Raw genomic sequence first — 22,326 nt, 5'->3', positions numbered from 1 at the left:
TACCTAGTATCACTAGACGTAGAAGCGCTATATACCTCAATTGGTCACACAGAAGGCATAGCAGCAGTCGAATATTTTCTGCACAATGAAGGCTGGGAGGAATTTCACACTTTTCTGATCAAACTGTTGCACTTTGTATTGCATTATAACTTTTTTGTATTCAATGACAAATTTTACCTCCAAACGCGGGGTACTGCTATGGGGGCGGCCTGTGCGCCCACCTATGCGAACATCTTCTTAGGATGGTGGGAGAAAGAATTCGTCTTCAAAGATACCCATGATAATTTTACATCTAATATCATCATGTGGACAAGATACATAGACGATATCTTTTTGATATGGGAAGGGGACCTACAACTGTTACATCAGTTTATAGAGTGCCTAAATGACAACAATCTTAATCTTCGTCTTACCCATAACATCAGCCAAACGGAGCTACCTTTTTTGGACTTAATGCTATACAAGGACCAAGAGGGAATGATCGCCACAAGTTTGTACCGTAAAACTACCGCGACAAACACTTTGCTGCACCAGACTAGTTCACACTTTCATCCCACCATAGAAAATATACCAAAAGGAGAATTCCTGCGTCTTCGCAGGAATTGCTCAGATGATCACAAATTCAAAAAACAGAGCATAGAACTGGCCCAACGATTACGGGAAAGGGGGTACAGTAATACTTCAATAAAAAAAGCTTCTCGGAATGCAGAGTTTGTCCCCAGGGATGAAATCATCTTTAAGAAGAAAGAAACAACACAAAACACAAATACTATCAGATTCGTGGGTAATTATTGCCATGAATGGAAGGAAGTCAGTGAAGCAATACAAAAACATTGGCATGTATTGCACACTGACCCCGTCTTATCAGAAAAACTGGGTACACGTGTCTCCATGAGCTGGCGAAGGTCCAGAAATTTAAAAGACCATTTGGTCCAAAGTCATTTTCAAAGAATACCTACTAAGAAAATCACCACAACAGGAACATATCCCTGTGGTAGATGCAAAGCTTGCAGACATATCGAAGTAGTGAAGGAAGTAAAAGACAAATATGGGTCAGAACTCAAAATTAATGACTATATGAATTGTCTTACTGAAGGTGTCATCTATTGCATCAAATGCAGTTGTGACAAAAAATATGTGGGTATGACCACTCGCCCACTGAAACAACGTGTCTTAGAACACATTGGGACTATACGTAATGCCATCTCTGATAAAAGAAAGATGAAACCATTGACCACAGTAGCACGCCACTTCTACCAACATCATGACAACAGATGGGAAGACCTCAGAGTCTTCGGACTTGAAAAAATCAAACTCGGAATACGTGGTGGAAGCTTGACTGACATCCTTTTGAAGAAAGAATGCGAGTGGATTTTCAAGTTAGGCACTATTCACCCGTTTGGTATGAATGAAAACATCAATTATGGAGTTTTCTTAAATTAAATATAGCAATCCCAGTGCTCTAATATCCCCTCTTCTCTTTCTTCCTTTTTCTTTTTCTTTTCCTTCTCTTTTTATCTTTTCTTTTTCTTACCCCCTTTTCCCTCTAATAATTTTTATTACTAATTGCACTTATTGTACATATACTACAATTAACTCACACCATAGATCACAACCACCAATAATGTTATTAATATATTTTATAAAAATTAATATTTATTAACAAATTTTATTTATATTATTCAATTAATTAATTTCCTTACAATCACTTGTCCCCACAACCAATTTTTTCCCCCTTCCCCCCCCCCCCTAAATAAACCCCCTCCCCCCCACCTTACCCCACCTTTTTCCCAAAAACAATCCCTCCCTCCCCCTCCTTTTCCCTTCTCCTTTCCCCCCCCCCCCCCACACACAAACCTTCTCATAATAATTTTATTTTTAAAATATGTGTTTTGTTCCTTTAAACACAATTGCATATTATTATCATAATAAATAATTTAACACTCTTAGGTTTCAGCAGTCACGACCACCTACTCACCAATTTTACTATACCTCTATTTTAAATTCATATATATATATATATAAGAAAATAATCTTTATAAAAATTGCACTTGTATTTTCCTCTTACTATGTATACAATTACTTTAATAATGGCACAGGCAAACTAAGTGCTGTGCATGCTTTTAATAATTAGTGTCTTTCAAGTTTTTATACTCTAATCAATTGCTCCACAAATGATATTATCACCATATCCTTACCCTTTGTAAATATTAACTAAAAGAATTAATTCTATCAGCTCTTTTTAAATATTTTAAATAATTAAAATAACTATATGATCGTTCATTTTATTGCTCAATGGTCCCTCTAACTGTCAATCAGGACATATCATTCAATGGGAACCTGCAAAGACGATACTGATTATGATAGGCCAAATTACCTATCAATCTATTGCTCAGAGTCAATCAGCACACAGTATCACCAATATAAGGACAAACCAGTAGGCTAGAAACTACTGACGCCCTGTGACCAAGCTTTACGCGAAACGTACGTCAGGACATCCTCACGGTCACGTGGTGCGCACACGTGACCGCAACGAGCCGCTCTCGGCTAAGTCCGTCGCCTAGGGAACCAGAACAACAGGAAGCACAGTGCGGCCAAAGCCCGGCAACTAGCCCAACGTGGGCAGACGCGGGCGTACGCGGCCGGCACCTTTCAGATACCAGGATCTCCCTCTCCATACAAGTAGGATCTAAACCTTAAAATTATATATCAGATTTGGATATTTCATTTCATTTATGCATCAGCGCATGGACAGGTACTTAGTGAAATTTTACCTATATGTTACACAGACTGCGATATTACACTAAGTGACATTAATTATCAACAGCAAAGGAATATATACTAAACTGATTTGGGGTCCACATCTTTATCAAAAAAAAGCAGATGTGGATACATCTGTTAAACCCTGGACCCCATTTAAAACAAAAACGCTTTCTGTTTTCTCCTTTACACTGTATGGGCACTCTATGAATACATACAGTGTCACCTCAGTTGATATTAATTCACTTTTGGTTTTTGAGAGTTGTATTTTTCACTGCTCAGCTGATTCACAGAATTTATAGTGTAACTACGCATGCAATCTGTGGCTTTGGAGACCAAATTTGGAGGTTCCCTATTTTCTGCATGATTATAATAATATCATTTATTCAATGTTAGATTTACATATATGTGATAATTATGCAATATATAGGTTTTTTCCTACCCATACTGCGACTACCTAAGCCCTGATAATCTAGATGGATATTTAATCATTTAGTATATCCTATCAACTGTGATAAAAAAATTTCACTTGTGGCTCATACGACAATAATAATCGGCTCTCATCTGTGCACAATTTTGGACACAGTGTGACAAGGGTGAGCATAAGGTCTGCGGTCATACCCCGCTGGAGATGCCCAATCTCATCTGATCTTGGAAGCCAAGCAGTGGAGGGCCGGGTTAAGTACTTGGATAGGAGACTACCAAGGAACACCCTGGTACTGCAAATATTTGCCGCCCACTTGTCACTAGTAATAGAGCACCACCTTACGTCTCGGTTATGACCTATGATTCAATCATCTGCTAGGATCAAAATTCCCAATTGGGATATATAGCAGTTTACAAATGACGGTCATTTTTCCAACAAATGAGCAACTTATAATCACAGACTGAGCCACAGCTGGATATACCCATCCCGGCCAGAATTAGGTATTGGTACCTTGTATCTTGTACATCATTCCCCATATTTTCGCAATGTCACTATTTAAACATATACTGGCGCCAAATTGAACTCCCCAATAATCATTTTTAATGAGAACTAATAAAAATTTTGTATTTTAGCTAGCTATTTTTTGACATTAGAGTCATACAATATTATCTGTATAAGAGTGCTTCCCAAAAAAGAGTCTTCTTTTTTTCTTTTCAAAGTTTACATCATGTTTAACTGACTCGGGGGAGCACCACTGATGGGTAGTCTTTTGATACAAAAAGGAATGTGTTACCTTACGTATCTACTCCCCAAAATAAGGATTTGAACCCTAAATTCCATTATCAGTATTTACAGATAATTATCATCACACATATACATCAAAAGACCAGTGCGGTTTCCATTTTTTGTTTCTTAAATAACTGTACTTGTGACTGGTCCCCAGTCTTCTCGGAAACACCTGCACGGTAATATAAAGGTAACAGATATTCCTTCTTCAGGAAATCTCTGTTCCTCATTATTACTTTTTCTCTCTATCTTTCTTTTTTTCGGGAGTCCTCTCATGAAATATGAGTTTTAATCTTAAACAAGAGCTGAGTTTAAGACGCAAAAATAAGGATAATCTAGATGATATCTTTCCGAGTGAAATCACAGATAATGAACCTCATATCAGTTGGGAATCAGACTTTCACAAACTGAATGGGCTGCTACGCAAACAAATTAGGACCACCTGGGACCTCACAACTCTGGAAAACTATATTAAAAATAAAATATCGCCCAGAGGCCTTCGTCCAAGAATCTTTCCGGCATTCGATTTAGCGAGTGAAAATTTGAAGAAGGAATGGGAAAATACTCTCCTAAAATGTTCAAGTGATCTTATGAACATTTTAACTAAACATAACAACTTGATACTGGAAGAATGCGAACGCGAGTTGGAAGACCTGGGCAAAAAATTAGAAACTTGGGAAAAGGATTCACAATTCCAGAAGTGTTTTGAACATAACAAACAAGAATTACAGGCATATGAACAATCCATCATAGATCGTAAACGAACAAAATACGCCAGAGACAAAAAGGACTTTGCCTCGGGAAGAGTTTTTAAATGGCAAAGGTCTAACTGGAAAAGAAATACAACCCAATATACAGGTGAATATTTATCCTCAGAGGCGGAAACATCTGGAACAGAAGACACTGTTGACTACATACCCGACAAACATTTGGGATCTAGAGGACAAACAAGTAGCAGCCAATATAATCCCTCCCCCTCTACTACCTCTTCCACTTCTTTTTTAGGGAACCCCCGAACAGGGAGGGTACGAGGAAGACAAAGAGGAGGAAGACGAGGAGGGGGCGGAAGAGGAAGAAGAGGTCAGCAACAATGGGATTTCTCACCCCCTCTGACCCGAAACAAACAGAGGAGATGACAACCACCAGTCCCCTGACTATGGTGGAAAACATACAACATGATAATAAACTCAAAATCATCAATCTTTCTGAACATATACTTACAGATGCACAAAAATCCATACTAAGTAAAGGCCTGACATTTTCTCCCACAGGACACTTTGAAAGGTTCAGATGGGAGAAGGACCTGAAACTATTTGGAAGGAAATTAATACTGACAAAACTTTACAGTGATAAAACAACTCCCACCACTACAAGAGGAGAAACCCCTGAAATAGAAGAAACCGCAACCCCAGATCTTCAAGCAATGGAGGAAGAAGCAACCCCAGATCTTCAAGCAATGGAGGAAGAAGCACTGGCTGCATTATATGAATTACAACAAGACCAATATAGGTCCAATCGTACGGACCACAGACCACCTATCAGACCAGTTATTAAGAAGAAATCCACATACTACCCACCGGAACAAATATGTCCAGAAGTTCAGGTATTTCAAAAACTAGTTGCAAAAGAATTTGATCTCATCCATACCAATAAAAAACATTTTCGCCATTCAAATATGACATATCAAGAAAGAAAGGCCATGAGGGAGATACAAACATGGCAGGATGTCCTAATCAAGCCATCGGACAAAGGAGGTAATATTGTGATCTGGCCAAAAACAGACTATATTAAAGAAGCATTACGTCAATTAGAATCCACTGACTGTTACAAAAGAATACTTCTTAACCCCCTGGATAACTACATGTCGGTCTACTGTAAAATTATTACTCAGGCCCGAGAACAAGGATTAATTACAAAACAAGAATATGAATACTTACATATTCAGAATCCAAAAATTCCTACATATTACATGCTGCCAAAAGTGCACAAAAATATTCTAAAACCACCTGGACGACCAATAGTATCAGGTATAGGAGGATTAACTGAAAAGGCTAGCATTTTTCTGGATTTGCACCTTAGACATCTTGTACTGGGTCTTCCTTCATATATACAAGATACAGCAGATATACTTAGGAAATTGCACGACGTGAAATTGGAGGACAACCAATACCTAGTATCACTAGACGTAGAAGCGCTATATACCTCAATTGGTCACACAGAAGGCATAGCAGCAGTCGAATATTTTCTGCACAATGAAGGCTGGGAGGAATTTCACACTTTTCTGATCAAACTGTTGCACTTTGTATTGCATTATAACTTTTTTGTATTCAATGACAAATTTTACCTCCAAACGCGGGGTACTGCTATGGGGGCGGCCTGTGCGCCCACCTATGCGAACATCTTCTTAGGATGGTGGGAGAAAGAATTCGTCTTCAAAGATACCCATGATAATTTTACATCTAATATCATCATGTGGACAAGATACATAGACGATATCTTTTTGATATGGGAAGGGGACCTACAACTGTTACATCAGTTTATAGAGTGCCTAAATGACAACAATCTTAATCTTCGTCTTACCCATAACATCAGCCAAACGGAGCTACCTTTTTTGGACTTAATGCTATACAAGGACCAAGAGGGAATGATCGCCACAAGTTTGTACCGTAAAACTACCGCGACAAACACTTTGCTGCACCAGACTAGTTCACACTTTCATCCCACCATAGAAAATATACCAAAAGGAGAATTCCTGCGTCTTCGCAGGAATTGCTCAGATGATCACAAATTCAAAAAACAGAGCATAGAACTGGCCCAACGATTACGGGAAAGGGGGTACAGTAATACTTCAATAAAAAAAGCTTCTCGGAATGCAGAGTTTGTCCCCAGGGATGAAATCATCTTTAAGAAGAAAGAAACAACACAAAACACAAATACTATCAGATTCGTGGGTAATTATTGCCATGAATGGAAGGAAGTCAGTGAAGCAATACAAAAACATTGGCATGTATTGCACACTGACCCCGTCTTATCAGAAAAACTGGGTACACGTGTCTCCATGAGCTGGCGAAGGTCCAGAAATTTAAAAGACCATTTGGTCCAAAGTCATTTTCAAAGAATACCTACTAAGAAAATCACCACAACAGGAACATATCCCTGTGGTAGATGCAGAGATTGCAGACATATCGAAGTAGTGAAGGAAGTAAAAGACAAATATGGGTCAGAACTCAAAATTAATGACTATATGAATTGTCTTACTGAAGGTGTCATCTATTGCATCAAATGCAGTTGTGACAAAAAATATGTGGGTATGACCACTCGCCCACTGAAACAACGTGTCTTAGAACACATTGGGACTATACGTAATGCCATCTCTGATAAAAGAAAGATGAAACCATTGACCACAGTAGCACGCCACTTCTACCAACATCATGACAACAGATGGGAAGACCTCAGAGTCTTCGGACTTGAAAAAATCAAACTCGGAATACGTGGTGGAAGCTTGACTGACATCCTTTTGAAGAAAGAATGCGAGTGGATTTTCAAGTTAGGCACTATTCACCCGTTTGGTATGAATGAAAACATCAATTATGGAGTTTTCTTAAATTAAATATAGCAATCCCAGTGCTCTAATATCCCCTCTTCTCTTTCTTCCTTTTTCTTTTTCTTTTTCTTCTCTTTTTATCTTTTCTTTTTCTTACCCCCTTTTCCCTCTAATAATTTTTATTACTAATTGCACTTATTGTACATATACTACAATTAACTCACACCATAGATCACAACCACCAATAATGTTATTAATATATTTTATAAAAATTAATATTTATTAACAAATTTTATTTATATTATTCAATTAATTAATTTCCTTACAATCACTTGTCCCCACAACCAATTTTTTCCCCCTTCCCCCCCCCCTAAATAAACCCCCTCCCCCCCACCTTACCCCACCTTTTTCCCAAAAACAATCCCTCCCTCCCCCTCCTTTTCCCTTCTCCTTCCCCCCCCCCCCCCTCACACACAAACCTTCTCATAATAATTTTATTTTTAAAATATGTGTTTTGTTCCTTTAAACACAATTGCATATTATTATCATAATAAATAATTTAACACTCTTAGGTTTCAGCAGTCACGACCACCTACTCACCAATTTTACTATACCTCTATTTTAAATTCATATATATATATATATATAAGAAAATAATCTTTATAAAAATTGCACTTGTATTTTCCTCTTACTATGTATACAATTACTTTAATAATGGCACAGGCAAACTAAGTGCTGTGCATGCTTTTAATAATTAGTGTCTTTCAAGTTTTTATACTCTAATCAATTGCTCCACAAATGATATTATCACCATATCCTTACCCTTTGTAAATATTAACTAAAAGAATTAATTCTATCAGCTCTTTTTAAATATTTTAAATAATTAAAATAACTATATGATCATTCATTTTATTGCTCAATGGTCCCTCTAACTGTCAATCAGGACATATCATTCAATGGGAACCTGCAAAGACGATACTGATTATGATAGGCCAAATTACCTATCAATCTATTGCTCAGAGTCAATCAGCACACAGTATCACCAATATAAGGACAAACCAGTAGGCTAGAAACTACTGACGCCCTGTGACCAAGCTTTACGCGAAACGTACGTCAGGACATCCTCACGGTCACGTGGTGCGCACACGTGACCGCAACGAGCCGCTCTCGGCTAAGTCCGTCGCCTAGGGAACCAGAACAACAGGAAGCACAGTGCGGCCAAAGCCCGGCAACTAGCCCAACGTGGGCAGACGCGGGCGTACGCGGCCGGCACCTTTCAGATACCAGGATCTCCCTCTCCATACAAGTAGGATCTAAACCTTAAAATTATATATCAGATTTGGATATTTCATTTCATTTATGCATCAGCGCATGGACAGGTACTTAGTGAAATTTTACCTATATGTTACACAGACTGCGATATTACACTAAGTGACATTAATTATCAACAGCAAAGGAATATATACTAAACTGATTTGGGGTCCACATCTTTATCAAAAAAAAGCAGATGTGGATACATCTGTTAAACCCTAGACCCCATTTAAAACAAAAACGCTTTCTGTTTTCTCCTTTACACTGTATGGGCACTCTATGAATACATACAGTGTCACCTCAGTTGATATTAATTCACTTTTGGTTTTTGAGAGTTGTATTTTTCACTGCTCAGCTGATTCACAGAATTTATAGTGTAACTACGCATGCAATCTGTGGCTTTGGAGACCAAATTTGGAGGTTCCCTATTTTCTGCATGATTATAATAATATCATTTATTCAATGTTAGATTTACATATATGTGATAATTATGCAATATATAGGTTTTTTCCTACCCATACTGCGACTACCTAAGCCCTGATAATCTAGATGGATATTTAATCATTTAGTATATCCTATCAACTGTGATAAAAAAATTTCACTTGTGGCTCATACGACAATAATAATCGGCTCTCATCTGTGCACAATTTTGGACACAGTGTGACAAGGGTGAGCATAAGGTCTGCGGTCATACCCCGCTGGAGATGCCCAATCTCATCTGATCTTGGAAGCCAAGCAGTGGAGGGCCGGGTTAAGTACTTGGATAGGAGACTACCAAGGAACACCCTGGTACTGCAAATATTTGCCGCCCACTTGTCACTAGTAATAGAGCACCACCTTACGTCTCGGTTATGACCTATGATTCAATCATCTGCTAGGATCAAAATTCCCAATTGGGATATATAGCAGTTTACAAATGACGGTCATTTTTCCAACAAATGAGCAACTTATAATCACAGACTGAGCCACAGCTGGATATACCCATCCCGGCCAGAATTAGGTATTGGTACCTTGTATCTTGTACATCATTCCCCATATTTTCGCAATGTCACTATTTAAACATATACTGGCGCCAAATTGAACTCCCCAATAATCATTTTTAATGAGAACTAATAAAAATTTTGTATTTTAGCTAGCTATTTTTTGACATTAGAGTCATACAATATTATCTGTATAAGAGTGCTTCCCAAAAAAGAGTCTTCTTTTTTTCTTTTCAAAGTTTACATCATGTTTAACTGACTCGGGGGAGCACCACTGATGGGTAGTCTTTTGATACAAAAAGGAATGTGTTACCTTACGTATCTACTCCCCAAAATAAGGATTTGAACCCTAAATTCCATTATCAGTATTTACAGATAATTATCATCACACATATACATCAAAAGACCAGTGCGGTTTCCATTTTTTGTTTCTTAAATAACTGTACTTGTGACTGGCCCTTAGGTGATCTCAGCTGAACGTGTGTGCAATCTATGGCCCCCAGCACATTGGGCATGCCAGCAAGCTCATAGAAAGCTACCCTGACAGCACTCCACTCCGACTCCTCAGTAGGGAAGCAGATTGAGGCTTTAATGTGTGGCTCCAACACATCCAAAACCTGAGTGGACATTAAATAAGCTAAGGTGAGTGTCATGTTAGGTATTCTCTACAATACTGTGGTGTTTCAACTTACACAAGCAACACTTAGCCATAACCGCATATGTATTTTTAGACTCACCTGCATCAAAGATTTTGAAAAGGTGGGCTGTGAGATCCCAATGACGTCGCCTGCCACAGCCTGGAAGCTCCCAGTAGCCATAAAGTGTAACACAGCCAGGAGTTTGTGTAGGCCTGAGACAGAGCGAGAGCGTGCTGTCTCAGGGTCTATGCCCAGTTTGACAAGGTCATACAGGTGAAAAATGTTGTTTCTATTTAGGCGGAACATCTGTATGACCCTATCATCGGACAATGCATTTAGGTTTAAACGACCTCTAAAAAAACGAGGCTGGCGCAGCCTCCGCGGTACCTGGACAACCTGTTGGCCATGTTCACTTACCTGGTCCTGATTCCTGGAAGCCTCATGGAGCAGTCTAACGTATCCCACAGCCAACAAAAATCCATTGCCACACACCACAGCCGCCATTTCAGAGTGAGAGAAGTTCAGAATGTGCCTGAAACACTTTTATAGGGCCAAAAAAACAGGTGTGAGTAATGGATAATTCAGTTCACATGTAAACGCGGTTTTCAAAGGCTGGCGCGTTTTTTTTTAGGAAAAAAATGCGAATCGTAATTTTTCGCGGCCGCGAAACCATTTTCGCGGCAGCAAATACAATTACGAATGGTTAGTAAATGACCGAGATTCACATCTAAACAGGCGTAATTTGACCGATGGTGTATTCATTCGTAATTTTTCACTTGGACAAGAAAAAAAATACGAATGGCCTCATCACTGCCGTGATTACTGTTTAGTAAATGACCGAGATGCCACTTAGAACAAAAAACGCCATCACGGTCAAAATCGGGAGCTTAGTAAATATACCCCCATGTGCACAAAACCAAAGTTACATGTACTTACCTTTATATGAACTTTAAATAATGGCACACACACAGAAAAGGATATTTTGCTCAGAAGTCTCCACATGCCACACAAACAAGGAGCGGTTATGGTACAGATCATCCTCTTGTAGCTTGAAGTGTGTACATACGTAGCACACACTGCAGCATATCCACACCCACTGTCACCTATAAAATATATAACAACACATTCGGCATGAGGTACATCCATGGAGCCTGCTACTGAACCAGCCCCGAACCAGGAACAATAACTTTACAGGTCAACACTGAGCAAGCATCCAGGGCCAGATTCCGCCCAAGTTTGGCAACCGAGCGGGATGGCGGATGAACTTAGACTTTTTTTAAGTGGGTAATCACTTTTGCCTTGTAAGTGATTGCCCCTTTAAAAATACATCCGAGTTCGGCCGGCATCCCGCACAGCCGCCGAACTCTGGCAGCATCACATCTACAGCAACTGCATTAACAACATAAGTAGCTACTAGAAAAGGGTCATCTCCATTTTTATTCTATATGTATTTTACTGCAAGTGTAATATGTTTTTATGATAATTATGTGTACATGTAATTATCTTAATAGCAATTAAGACTATTTAGACCTTGTATTATTTATATTGTTTCTAATTGTTTTTAACATTTTCATAGCATACATTTTAACCCTGAATTAAAATGAAAAAAAATAATAATCATAATTTGGGGTATCGCTCTCTGCACCCAAGGTTATTTTTTTATTTTATATTGTCAAAATTGGAATACATGATTAGAGTCTCCATTAACTAAGGGCAGTACAGAAACCCTATATAACACACTTTATACTCCACACACCAATAAGGAGCACAGAACACAGGGGGTCATTCCGAGTTGATCGCTAGCTGCATTTGTTCGCAGCCCAGCGATGAGGCTAAAAAACGGTAGTTCTGCGCATGCGGAGCAATACACACGTGCAACGTATGGGCACAATGAACTATGTCGTTTTGCACAGGGTCTAGCGATGCATTACAGTCGCACTGGTGGCCGCAGAGTGATTGACATGAAGTGGGCGTTTCAGGGTGTCAACTGACCATTTTTAGGGAGTGTTTGGAAAAACGCAGATGTGCCAGGGAAAACGCAGGCGTGGCTGGGTGAACGCTGGGCAGTTCTGTGACATCAAATCAGGAACTGAATAGGCTGAAGCGATCGCAAGTGCTGAGTAGGTTTCGAGCTACTCTGAAACTACACAAAAAAAATCTGTTGTCGCTCTGCGATGCAGGCGTTCGCACTTCTGCTAAGATAAAATACACTCCCAGTGGGTGGCGGCATAGCGTTTGCACGGCTGATAAAAACTGCTAGCAAGCGATCCACTCGGAATGAGGGCCACAGTCCATTAATATAATATGTAAAGGGCATTACAGTGCAGTGCATAATGTGTAAGGGTTGTTATTGTGCATAATCTGTAAGGGCGGTGGGGTGAATAATGTGTAAGGTGCATTACAGTGTGGTGCATAATGTGTAAGGTGCATTACAGTGTGGTGCATTATGTGTAAGGTGCATTACGGTGTGAGGTATAATGTGTAAGGGGCATTATGGTGTGGTGCATAATGTGTAAGGTGCATTACAGTGTGGAGCATAATGTGTAAGGGGCATTACGGTTGGAGGTATAATGTGTAAGGGGCATTACGGTATGGTGCATTATGTGTAAGGGCATTACTAAAAGGAGGAAAAGCACAAATAATGTAAGGGGCATGAATCAGGTACAAAAATATAGTTTATAGATTGTTTGAAGAAAGCCCCAAATCGGTCCAAACAGGTATCTTGCCTAGGGCCCCATGAGGTATAAATCTGGCTCTGGCCAAGGTGCACAGTTACATCCACTCTTTTGCTTTACTCCCATCTCAGAATCAGGCCCATAATGTCTAAGGTGGATGTGCGTGCTATGAATAAAGAGCGGGTGAAGTTGTACCTGTTTGGAGGAGAGGGTTATTTAGAAAGATTGGAGGCAGTTGGTTATGAAATTATAGGAGAAGTGGAGGTCAAAAGAACGTTATCCATGACAAACAAGGAGAAGAAGGTGATGGTGAGGACAGGGGTGTATCTACTAGTGATGTGCACCGGAAATTTTTCTGGTTTTGTGTTTTGGTTTTGGATTCGGTTCCGCGGCCGTGTTTTGGATTCGGACGCGTTTTGGCAAAACCTCCCTGAAAATTTTTTTGTCGGATTCGGGTGTGTTTTGGATTCGGGTGTTTTTTTACAAAAAAACCTCAAAAACAGCTTAAATCATAGAATTTGGGGGTCATTTTGATCCCATAGTATTATTAACCTCAATAACCATAATTTACACTCATTTTCAGTCTATTCTGAACACCTCACACCTCACAATATTATTTTTAGTCCTAAAATTTGCACCGAGGTCGCTGGATAACTAAGCTAAGCGACACAAGTGGCCGACACAAACACCTGGCCCATCTAGGAGTGGCACTGCAGTGTCAGGCAGGATGGCCCTTCAAAAAAATTGTCCCCAAACAGCACATGATGCAAAGAAAAAAAGAGGCGCACCAAGGTCGCTGTGTGACTAAGCTAAGCGACACAAGTGGCTGACACAAACACCTGGCCCATCTAGGAGTGGCACTGCAGTGTCAGGCAGGATGGCACTTCAAAAAAATTGTCCCCAAACAGCACATGATGCAAAGAAAAAAAGAGGCGCACCAAGGTCGCTGTGTGACTAAGCTAAGCGACACAAGTGGCCGACACAAACACCTGGCCCATCTAGGAGTGGCACTGCAGTTTTCTAGCGAGAGGATGAGTGCTTCCATCCTCATGTGAATCTGAACCACTAGCCAAGAACATAGGCCAGGGCCTCAGCCGTTCCTTGCCACTCCGTGCCGTAAATGGCATATTGGCAAGTTTACGCTTCTCATCAGACGCTTTCAATTTTGATTTTTGGGTCATTTTACTGAACTTTTGTTTTTTGGATTTTACATGCTCTCTACTATGACATTGGGCATCGGCCTTGGCAGACGACATTGATGGCATTTCATCGTCTCGGCCATGACTAGTGGCAGCAGCTTCAGCACGAGGTGGAAGTGGAGCTTGATCTTCCCTATTTTAACCTCCACATTTTTGTTCTCCATTTTTTAATGTGTGGAATTATATGCCAGTATCAATAGCAATGGCCTACTACTACTATATACTGTGCACAACTGAAATGCACCACAGGTATGGATGGATAGTATACTTGACGACACAGAGGTAGGTAGAGCAGTAGCCTACCATACCGTACTGCTATATATACTGGTGGTCACTGTCAGCAAACTGCAAAACTAAAATGCACCACAGGTATAGAATCTAGATGGATAGTATACTTGACGACACAGAGGTAGGTAGAGCAGTGGCCTTCCGTACCGTACTGCTATATATACTGGTGGTCACTGTCAGCAAACTGCAAAACTAAAATGCACCACAGGTATAGAATCTAGATGGATAGTATACTTGATGACACAGAGGTAGGTAGAGCAGTGGCCTTCCGTACCGTACTGCTATATATACTGGTGGTCACTGTCAGCAAACTGCAAAACTAAAATGCACCACAGGTATAGAATCTAGATGGATAGTATACTTGACGACACAGAGGTAGGTAGAGCAGTGGCCTTCCGTACCGTACTGCTATATATACTGGTGGTCACTGTCAGCAAACTGCAAAACTAAAATGCACCACAGGTATAGAATCTAGATGGATAGTATACTTGACGACACAGAGGTAGGTAGAGCAGTGGCCTTCCGTACCGTACTGCTATATATACTGGTGGTCACTGTCAGCAAACTGCAAAACTAAAATGCACCACAGATATAGAATCTAGATGGATAGTATACTTGACTACACAGAGGTAGGTAGAGCAGTGGCCTTCCGTACCGTACTGCTATATATACTGGTGGTCACTGTCAGCAAACTGCAAAACTAAAATGCACCACAGGTATAGAATCTAGATGGATAGTATACTTGACGACACAGAGGTAGGTAGAGCAGTGGCCTTCCGTACCGTACTGCTATATATACTGGTGGTCACTGTCAGCAAAACTCTGCACTGTACTCCTCCTATATAATACTGCTGGTCCCCAGTCCCCACAATAAAGCAGTGTGAGCACAGATATATGCAGCACACTGAGCACAGATATGGAGTGTTTTTCAGGCAGACAACGTATACTGGTGGTCACTGGTCAGCAAAACTCTGCACTGTACTCCTCCTATATAATACTGCTGGTCCCCAGTCCCCGCAATAAAGCAGTGTGAGCACAGACATATGCAGCACACTGAGCACAGATATGGAGTGTTTTTCAGGCAGACAACGTATACTGGTGGTCACTGTCAGCAAAACTCTGCACTGTACTCCTCCTATATATATACTGGTGGTCCCCAGTCCCCACAATAAAGCAGTGTGAGCACAGATATATTCAGCACATTGAGCACAGATATGGAGTGTTTTTCAGGCAGACAACGTATACTGGTGGTCACTGGTCAGCAAAACTCTGCACTGTACTCCTCCTATATAATATACTGGTGGTCCCCAGTGCCCACAATAAAGCAGTGTGAGCACAGATATATGCAGCACACTGAGCACAGATATGGAGTGTTTTTCAGGCAGACAACCTATACTGGTGGTCACTGTCAGCAAAACTCTGCACTGTACTCCTCCTATATAGTACTGCTGGTCCCCAGTCCCCACAATAAAGCAGTGTGAGCACAGATATATGCAGCACACTGAGCACAGATATGGAGTGTTTTTCAGGTAGACAACGTATACTGGTGGTCACTGTCAGCAAAACTCTGCACTGTACTCCTCCTATATAATATACTGGTGGTCCCCAGTCCCCACAATAAAGCAGTGTGAGCACAGATATATGCAGCACACTGAGCACAGATATGGAGTGTTTTTCAGGCAGACAACGTATACTGGTGGTCACTGTCAGCAAAACTCTGCACTGTACTCCTCCTATATAATACAGCTGCTCCCCAGTCCCCACAATTAAGCAATAAGCACAAATATTTGCATCAAGATTAATAAACGGAGAGGACGCCAGCCACGTCCTCTCCCTAACATTTCCAATGCACGAGTGAAAATGGCGGCGACGCGCGGCTGCTTATATAGAATCCGAATCTCGCGAGAATTCGACAGCGGGATGATGACGTTCGGGCGCGCTCGGGTTAACCGAGCCATACGGGAGAATCCGAGTATGCCTCGGACCCGTGTAAAATGGGTGAAGTTCGGGGGGGGGTTCGGTTTCCGAGGAACCGAACCCGCTCATCACTAGTAACTATCTACACATTGGCCAGGATGGCACTCGCCAGGGGCGCCAGGCAAGGAGGGGGTGCCGCCTGGCGGTGCCACCCGCAGCCAAATAGTAGAAGAGTAGTACTGTCAGATTGTACCTGGTGAGAGTCTGCTACTGCCGGCACGGCACCGGTGTCCATCAGCACTGCACTGCACTAGTGATCAGACTAGTGATCAGACTCAAATAAACTACAGCTCACAGCAGCAGGGCTGCTGGGAACTGTAGTTTATTTTGAGTCTGATTACAAGTGCGGTGCTGCCGGACACTAGTCTGATCACTAGTGCAGTGCGGTGCTGACGGACACCGGCAGTAACACACTCTCACCCAGAGCTGGCCCTAGCCAATAGGCATTATAGGCAAATGTCTAGGGCATCTGGAATGCCCAGGGGCATCCATTCCAAGGCTAGGACCAGCTCTGTTATCGCAGCCAGCCAGGAGGAGAGAGGAGAGTTAAGGGCCCCATACATTTATACGACATGACGGTCCGTCATGCCATCTAGGATTTCCCTTCAACCTCCCGGCAGCCTCCCGGGCGGCAGGATAGTAAAAGACCTAGGACCCCGCCTTCCATACACCTGGTCCAGGTGAATTTATCCTGTGCAATCCACACAGCTTCTCTTCCATCCAGCTGACCGGCTGACCACGGCAAGAAACCGCCTTTGACTCTCCGACAGCAGCTTGCTATCACCGCCGGCCAGCGATCACGAGAACAGGAGACGACCGCACATTTCCTCCTGGCGGCAGGTACTCAGCATTGGGTTACCCACCTTTCCGCTCCGCTGTGCAATCACATTGTGCATTTCAGCAGCTTGCTTCATCGCCGGCTGGCGATCAGGAATACAGGAGACGATTATACATCTCTTTCTATTGGGAAGTGCTCGGCACTGGGCACCGCAATACTCCTCTCCTCTGTGCAGAACATCGGGCAACGCAGGACTCACTAGCCGGGGACGCCCGGCCAAGTTTATACCAGCCCTTGCCGGAGAGGTAGTATATGTTTACATTTATCTGGAACTACATCTACAAATTCTCCTGTTCCCTTCCCATTGCACAATTAGGATTTAATATATTGAATAGCCTTTTTTTTTCACACGGCTGAACCTTTATATCACCTGAGACAGATATAGGTGTATTATTAACCTACATGTTTTATAACTATATTGATTAAGAGAATAAATTCTTTACATTTTATACGTTGTGCTCTCTATTTTATATAGCTGCTGACACACAGCGCAGCCACTTTTCTTGCTCTATAAGATATGGATGGGGTAATGGGGGACTTATGGGGAGAGGAAGGTGGCTAATAATAATAACACTGCTATGGGGGGGACCTATGAGGAGTGGGGGGAGGGGGGTAATGACACTGCTATGTGGGAGTGGGAGACCTATGAGGAGTGGGGGAAGGGGGGTAATGATACTACTATGTGGGAGTGGGAGACCTATGGGGAGTGGGGGAAGGGGGTAAAGACACTGCTATGAGGGGGAGAACTATGGAAAGTGGGGGCACAGGGGACTGTGACACTGTTAGTGGGGGGAGACATTGGGGTGTAGGAGCAGCTGATAACATTGCTATTAGGGGGTAGGGCATGAGGCAGAGACACATGGGGAGGGGGGGGCTCGGGGGGGCTAATTGCTCTGCTATGGGGGAGGGGGCATAGGCTTGCACATGGTTGGTGGCATGTTGGGCACTCCCCACATGCCTAGTCAGACAATGCACAAATATTTAATATAGAACCAGCCCTGGCCACCACTTGCTGACGAATTACACATTATGCACACTATGCAGTCACAATGTGCGGTTACCATCTCTTCCCGGCTCCCATTGTGACACTGTCTGCCGTGATTCCTAACCTGCCAATGGTGTGGACACCGCATACCAGGAGAAGGTTCTGTGTGTGAGCTGTACTGGCTGATAGGGGGAGATCTGTCTCAGGGGGATGGTGGAATGTTCTATATTGGGAGGAGGTGGCTATTCTGTGCTAAGGGAGATAATGTGTCTGAGAGGAAGGGGAATCCCTGTACTAGAGGGAAATAATCTGTCTGAGGGAGCAAGGTGCAGGTGTGAGAGATGGAAAGTGGGAGCGAGGTGTAGGGGAGATAGAAGGTGGGAGCAAGGTACAGATGTGAGAGATGGAAGGTGGGAGCGAGGTGCAGGGGAGATGGAAGGTGGGAGCGAGGTGCAGGGGAGTTGGAAGGTGGGAGTGAAGAAGAGGCTTGAGAGATGAAAGGTGGGAGCGAGGTGCATGGGAGATGGAAGGTGGGAGCGAGGTGCAGGGGAGACGGAAGGTGGGAGTGAAGAAGAGGTGTGGGGGATAGAAGGTGGGAGCGAAGTACAGGTGTGGGAGATGGAAGATGGGAGCGAGGTGCAGGGGAGATGGAAGGTGAGAGCGAGGTGCAGGGGAGACGGAAGGTGTGAGTGAAGAAGAGGTGTAAGAGATGGAAGGTGGGAGTGAGGTACAGGTGTAATGTGAGAGATGGAAGGAGGGAGTGAGGTACATGGGTGATAGAGGGAGGGAGTGAGAGGTGCGGGGGCAGGTGGGGGTGAGACTGAGAGATGGAATGAGGGACTGAAAACTACAGGGCTAAAGAGGAACAGAGGGCATGAGAGGTGCAAGGGGGTAAGTAAGGGAAGGAGGAAGTTCAGTCAGGGGTGACATATGAGACATTAATGCGTTTGTCATCCTGGCGGTCGGAAAGCTGACGCCAGCATCCCGAAACTGCTCAGAATGCTGATGCTGGCATCCCAACATAGATAGCGATGCAGAATGCCAAAATACGGGATCAAATTGGTGCCAAAGTCTCCACTGGCAAGCCGTGTGGGAGGGTTAAGGTTAGGCTGCGAGGGTGGGAGGGTTAGGGTTAGGCTGCAGGGAGGGAGATTAGGAAGTGTGGGTTAGGGTTAGGCACCACCGGAGAGGCTGGGGTGTGTGGGGGGGTTAGGGTCAAGCTGTGGGAAAGGTGGGTTAGGGATAGGGGGGTGGACAGATGTAACGTGAATACGAGACACTACTGTGTGGTGTAATGTGAATAAGGGACACTACTGTGTGGCATAATTTAAATTGGAAGTACTTTTGTGTACACGCCCTTCCCCCACAAGACCATGCCCCATTTCCGATAATCACACCTTATTTCAAATGTGTGTAGGGGGTGGGGTGGGGGCGGCCGCCCCTTACATTTCCAGGGGCGCTCGGACCCCTAGTTACACCCCTGGGTGAGGATACTGGATAGATATGACTACGACTGTCTGTAAAAATACACACAGAAGAGCAAATTACAGAAATGACAGGATATTGATGAAGCTTATAAAAAATGTAAAAAACAGATTTGGACAAAAGAGATTAAAATATCACATTCTTAAGAGGTGGTCAGACTTCAAGAATAAACAAGTTGCAGAACTTACAGTAAAAAAAAATGAGAACTATCAAAAATAGTGAATACAACTACTTTTCCTTGGCTTGTGAAAGTTTTAATTTTCTATTTGTATTTTATAAGTACTTCATTTCCTATATTTAATCATAGAAAACAGAGTGCATGGTTTTGTGAAAACATCTCCAGTATACAACAGTACACTGAAGATAAACATGGCTAACATGGAAAAGGTATATATTTAATAAATTTGAGCAAATACGAACTTAGGAGATCTAAGTGTTTCCAAGTCCTGGCTTGGGTCTACCTGCCAAACTCGAATCCTTGAAGGAGTCAGGATCTCGTGTGTTATGGATTTTCCTGGAGTCAGATCTCACGTGTTATGGATTGCTTATAAAAGTCCCTTCCTCATGATCAGGCGCCATTTCACACTAGAGAGCAGAGAAGCAAACTTTTCTTTTGCTTGGACATACTGTACATTAGCATTGATTGCACAGAAATATCAATACACATTGATAACAAAAGGATAAATTAGATGGCATAGTTTATATAAAATAAATGGAAACTTTATCACATCAAATACATTAAGGCATAGGTTCAGTTGCTCTGACAGAAGACATCATAGGATACATCATTACTAATTTACCTATCCACCCAACAACTATCGGAACACCTGTTAGCAAATTGGTCGTCTGACTGTGCACACTGCAAAATGTGTACAATACCGTGACTCAATTTATCAAATCTTTCCCGAGAATGGGTGAATGACTGCACCTTGCAATTCCAAGAAAATCCAGCCAAATTGCAGGTTACAATGAGACTGGCTAGTCCAGAAGCATCTTGATTGCCCCAGTTGATGTTAATACTACTTGGGTACCCTGACGGGCCCCCTGCATGGTCTTCATCCAGCACAAACTCATGAGACAGGGAGAGAAATGTGAATCTGGTGAGCCAGAAGAGGAGTTGTAGATATCAATCAGTATTGAATTTGGTCATGGTCTTGGAGAAGGGTAAGTACACAAATTTGAATTTACGGCCGGGATGTTATGGGAGCAGAGTTTGTATACTGTCCGATTTTGCCACAAAAGTAAGACAGTTTGCAAACTTGGCCAATATAATAGCGTCCGAGTGAAAACTCAGATGTTTTCTACTCTGAGCATGAGCACTCAGTGAAAAGTTGGATCCAGATTTTTTTTTACCATGTTAAACATGCAACTCGAGTTTGAAAATCTCACACAACACAGCTCTACAAAGTTGTACATAAATAGAACTGTTTTTTTTGGGTGAGTTGTATTTGTCAATATGAAAATCAATTACAAGTACACAATTTACAGCACATTAACAACAAATAATCATTTTTTTAAATTATTTCTAACCTAATACTTTGATCTCCCAAAATAGTCCATGTAGTGTACATGTAATTGTTGCACATTTTACCCCAGAAAATGCATATTAGATGCAAAACGATGCAAATAGGACACACAAGCAGCTTTTGCTGATTAAAAGGATATGTGGCATATCTATATTGTGTGGCTGTATCTGTATATGAAATGTTATGCTACAGTGTTTTCTAGCCAATCACTGTAACATAATTTGGTATGCTGGTACAGCCGCAATTACACACAGAATATAGCCATACTGCATACAGGCCCTCATTCCGAGTAGATCGCTCGCTAGCTGCTTTTAGCAGCAATGCAAATGCTAGGCTGCCGCCCTCTGGGAGTGTATCTTAGCTTAGCAGAAGTGCGAACGAAAGATTAGCAGAATTGCTCGAAAATCTTTTTCTGCAGTTTCTGAGTAGCTCCAGACCTACTCCTAGATTGCGATCACTGCAGACTGTTTAGTTCCTGGTTTGACATTACAAACACGCCCTGCGTTTGGCCAGCCACTCCCCCGTTTCTCCAGCCACTCCTGCATTTTAGCCTGACACGCCTGCGTTTTTTAGCACATTCCCGGAAAACGGTCAGTTTCCGCCCAGAAACACCCACTTCCTGTCAATCACTCACCGATCAGCAGAGCAACTGAAAAGCGTTGCTCGCCCCTGTGTAAAATTGCTTAGTCTTGTGTGAAATTACTTGGCGCGTGCGCCCTGCGGCCCATACGCATGCGCAGAATAGCCGATTTTTAGCCTGATCGCTATGCTGTGAAAAACGGCAGCGAGCGATCAACTCGGAATGACCCCCATTATTTTAATCAGTAGATTCTGCTTGTACATCCTGGAGGACTGGGTGTTTAGGTTTTTTTGGGTGACAATGAGTGACTTTCTATCACAATGTTCA

The 22,326-nt window shown here is 42.2% G+C and overlaps 2 pseudogenes; both read left to right on the top strand.

The window, feature by feature from the left end:
- Positions 1-3,367: 3,367 nt before the first annotated feature.
- LOC134942919 (5S ribosomal RNA) lies at positions 3,368-3,488 on the top strand (annotated as a pseudogene).
- A 6,020-nt stretch (positions 3,489-9,508) lies between these two features.
- Positions 9,509-9,629, top strand: LOC134942897 (5S ribosomal RNA; annotated as a pseudogene).
- The last annotated feature ends 12,697 nt before the right edge of the window (positions 9,630-22,326 follow it).

The sequence above is a fragment of the Pseudophryne corroboree genome, chromosome 1, assembly GCF_028390025.1.
Source record: "Pseudophryne corroboree isolate aPseCor3 chromosome 1, aPseCor3.hap2, whole genome shotgun sequence".
Lineage (NCBI taxonomy): Eukaryota > Metazoa > Chordata > Amphibia > Anura > Myobatrachidae > Pseudophryne > Pseudophryne corroboree.
This window is presented reverse-complemented; position numbering and strand designations above follow the sequence as displayed.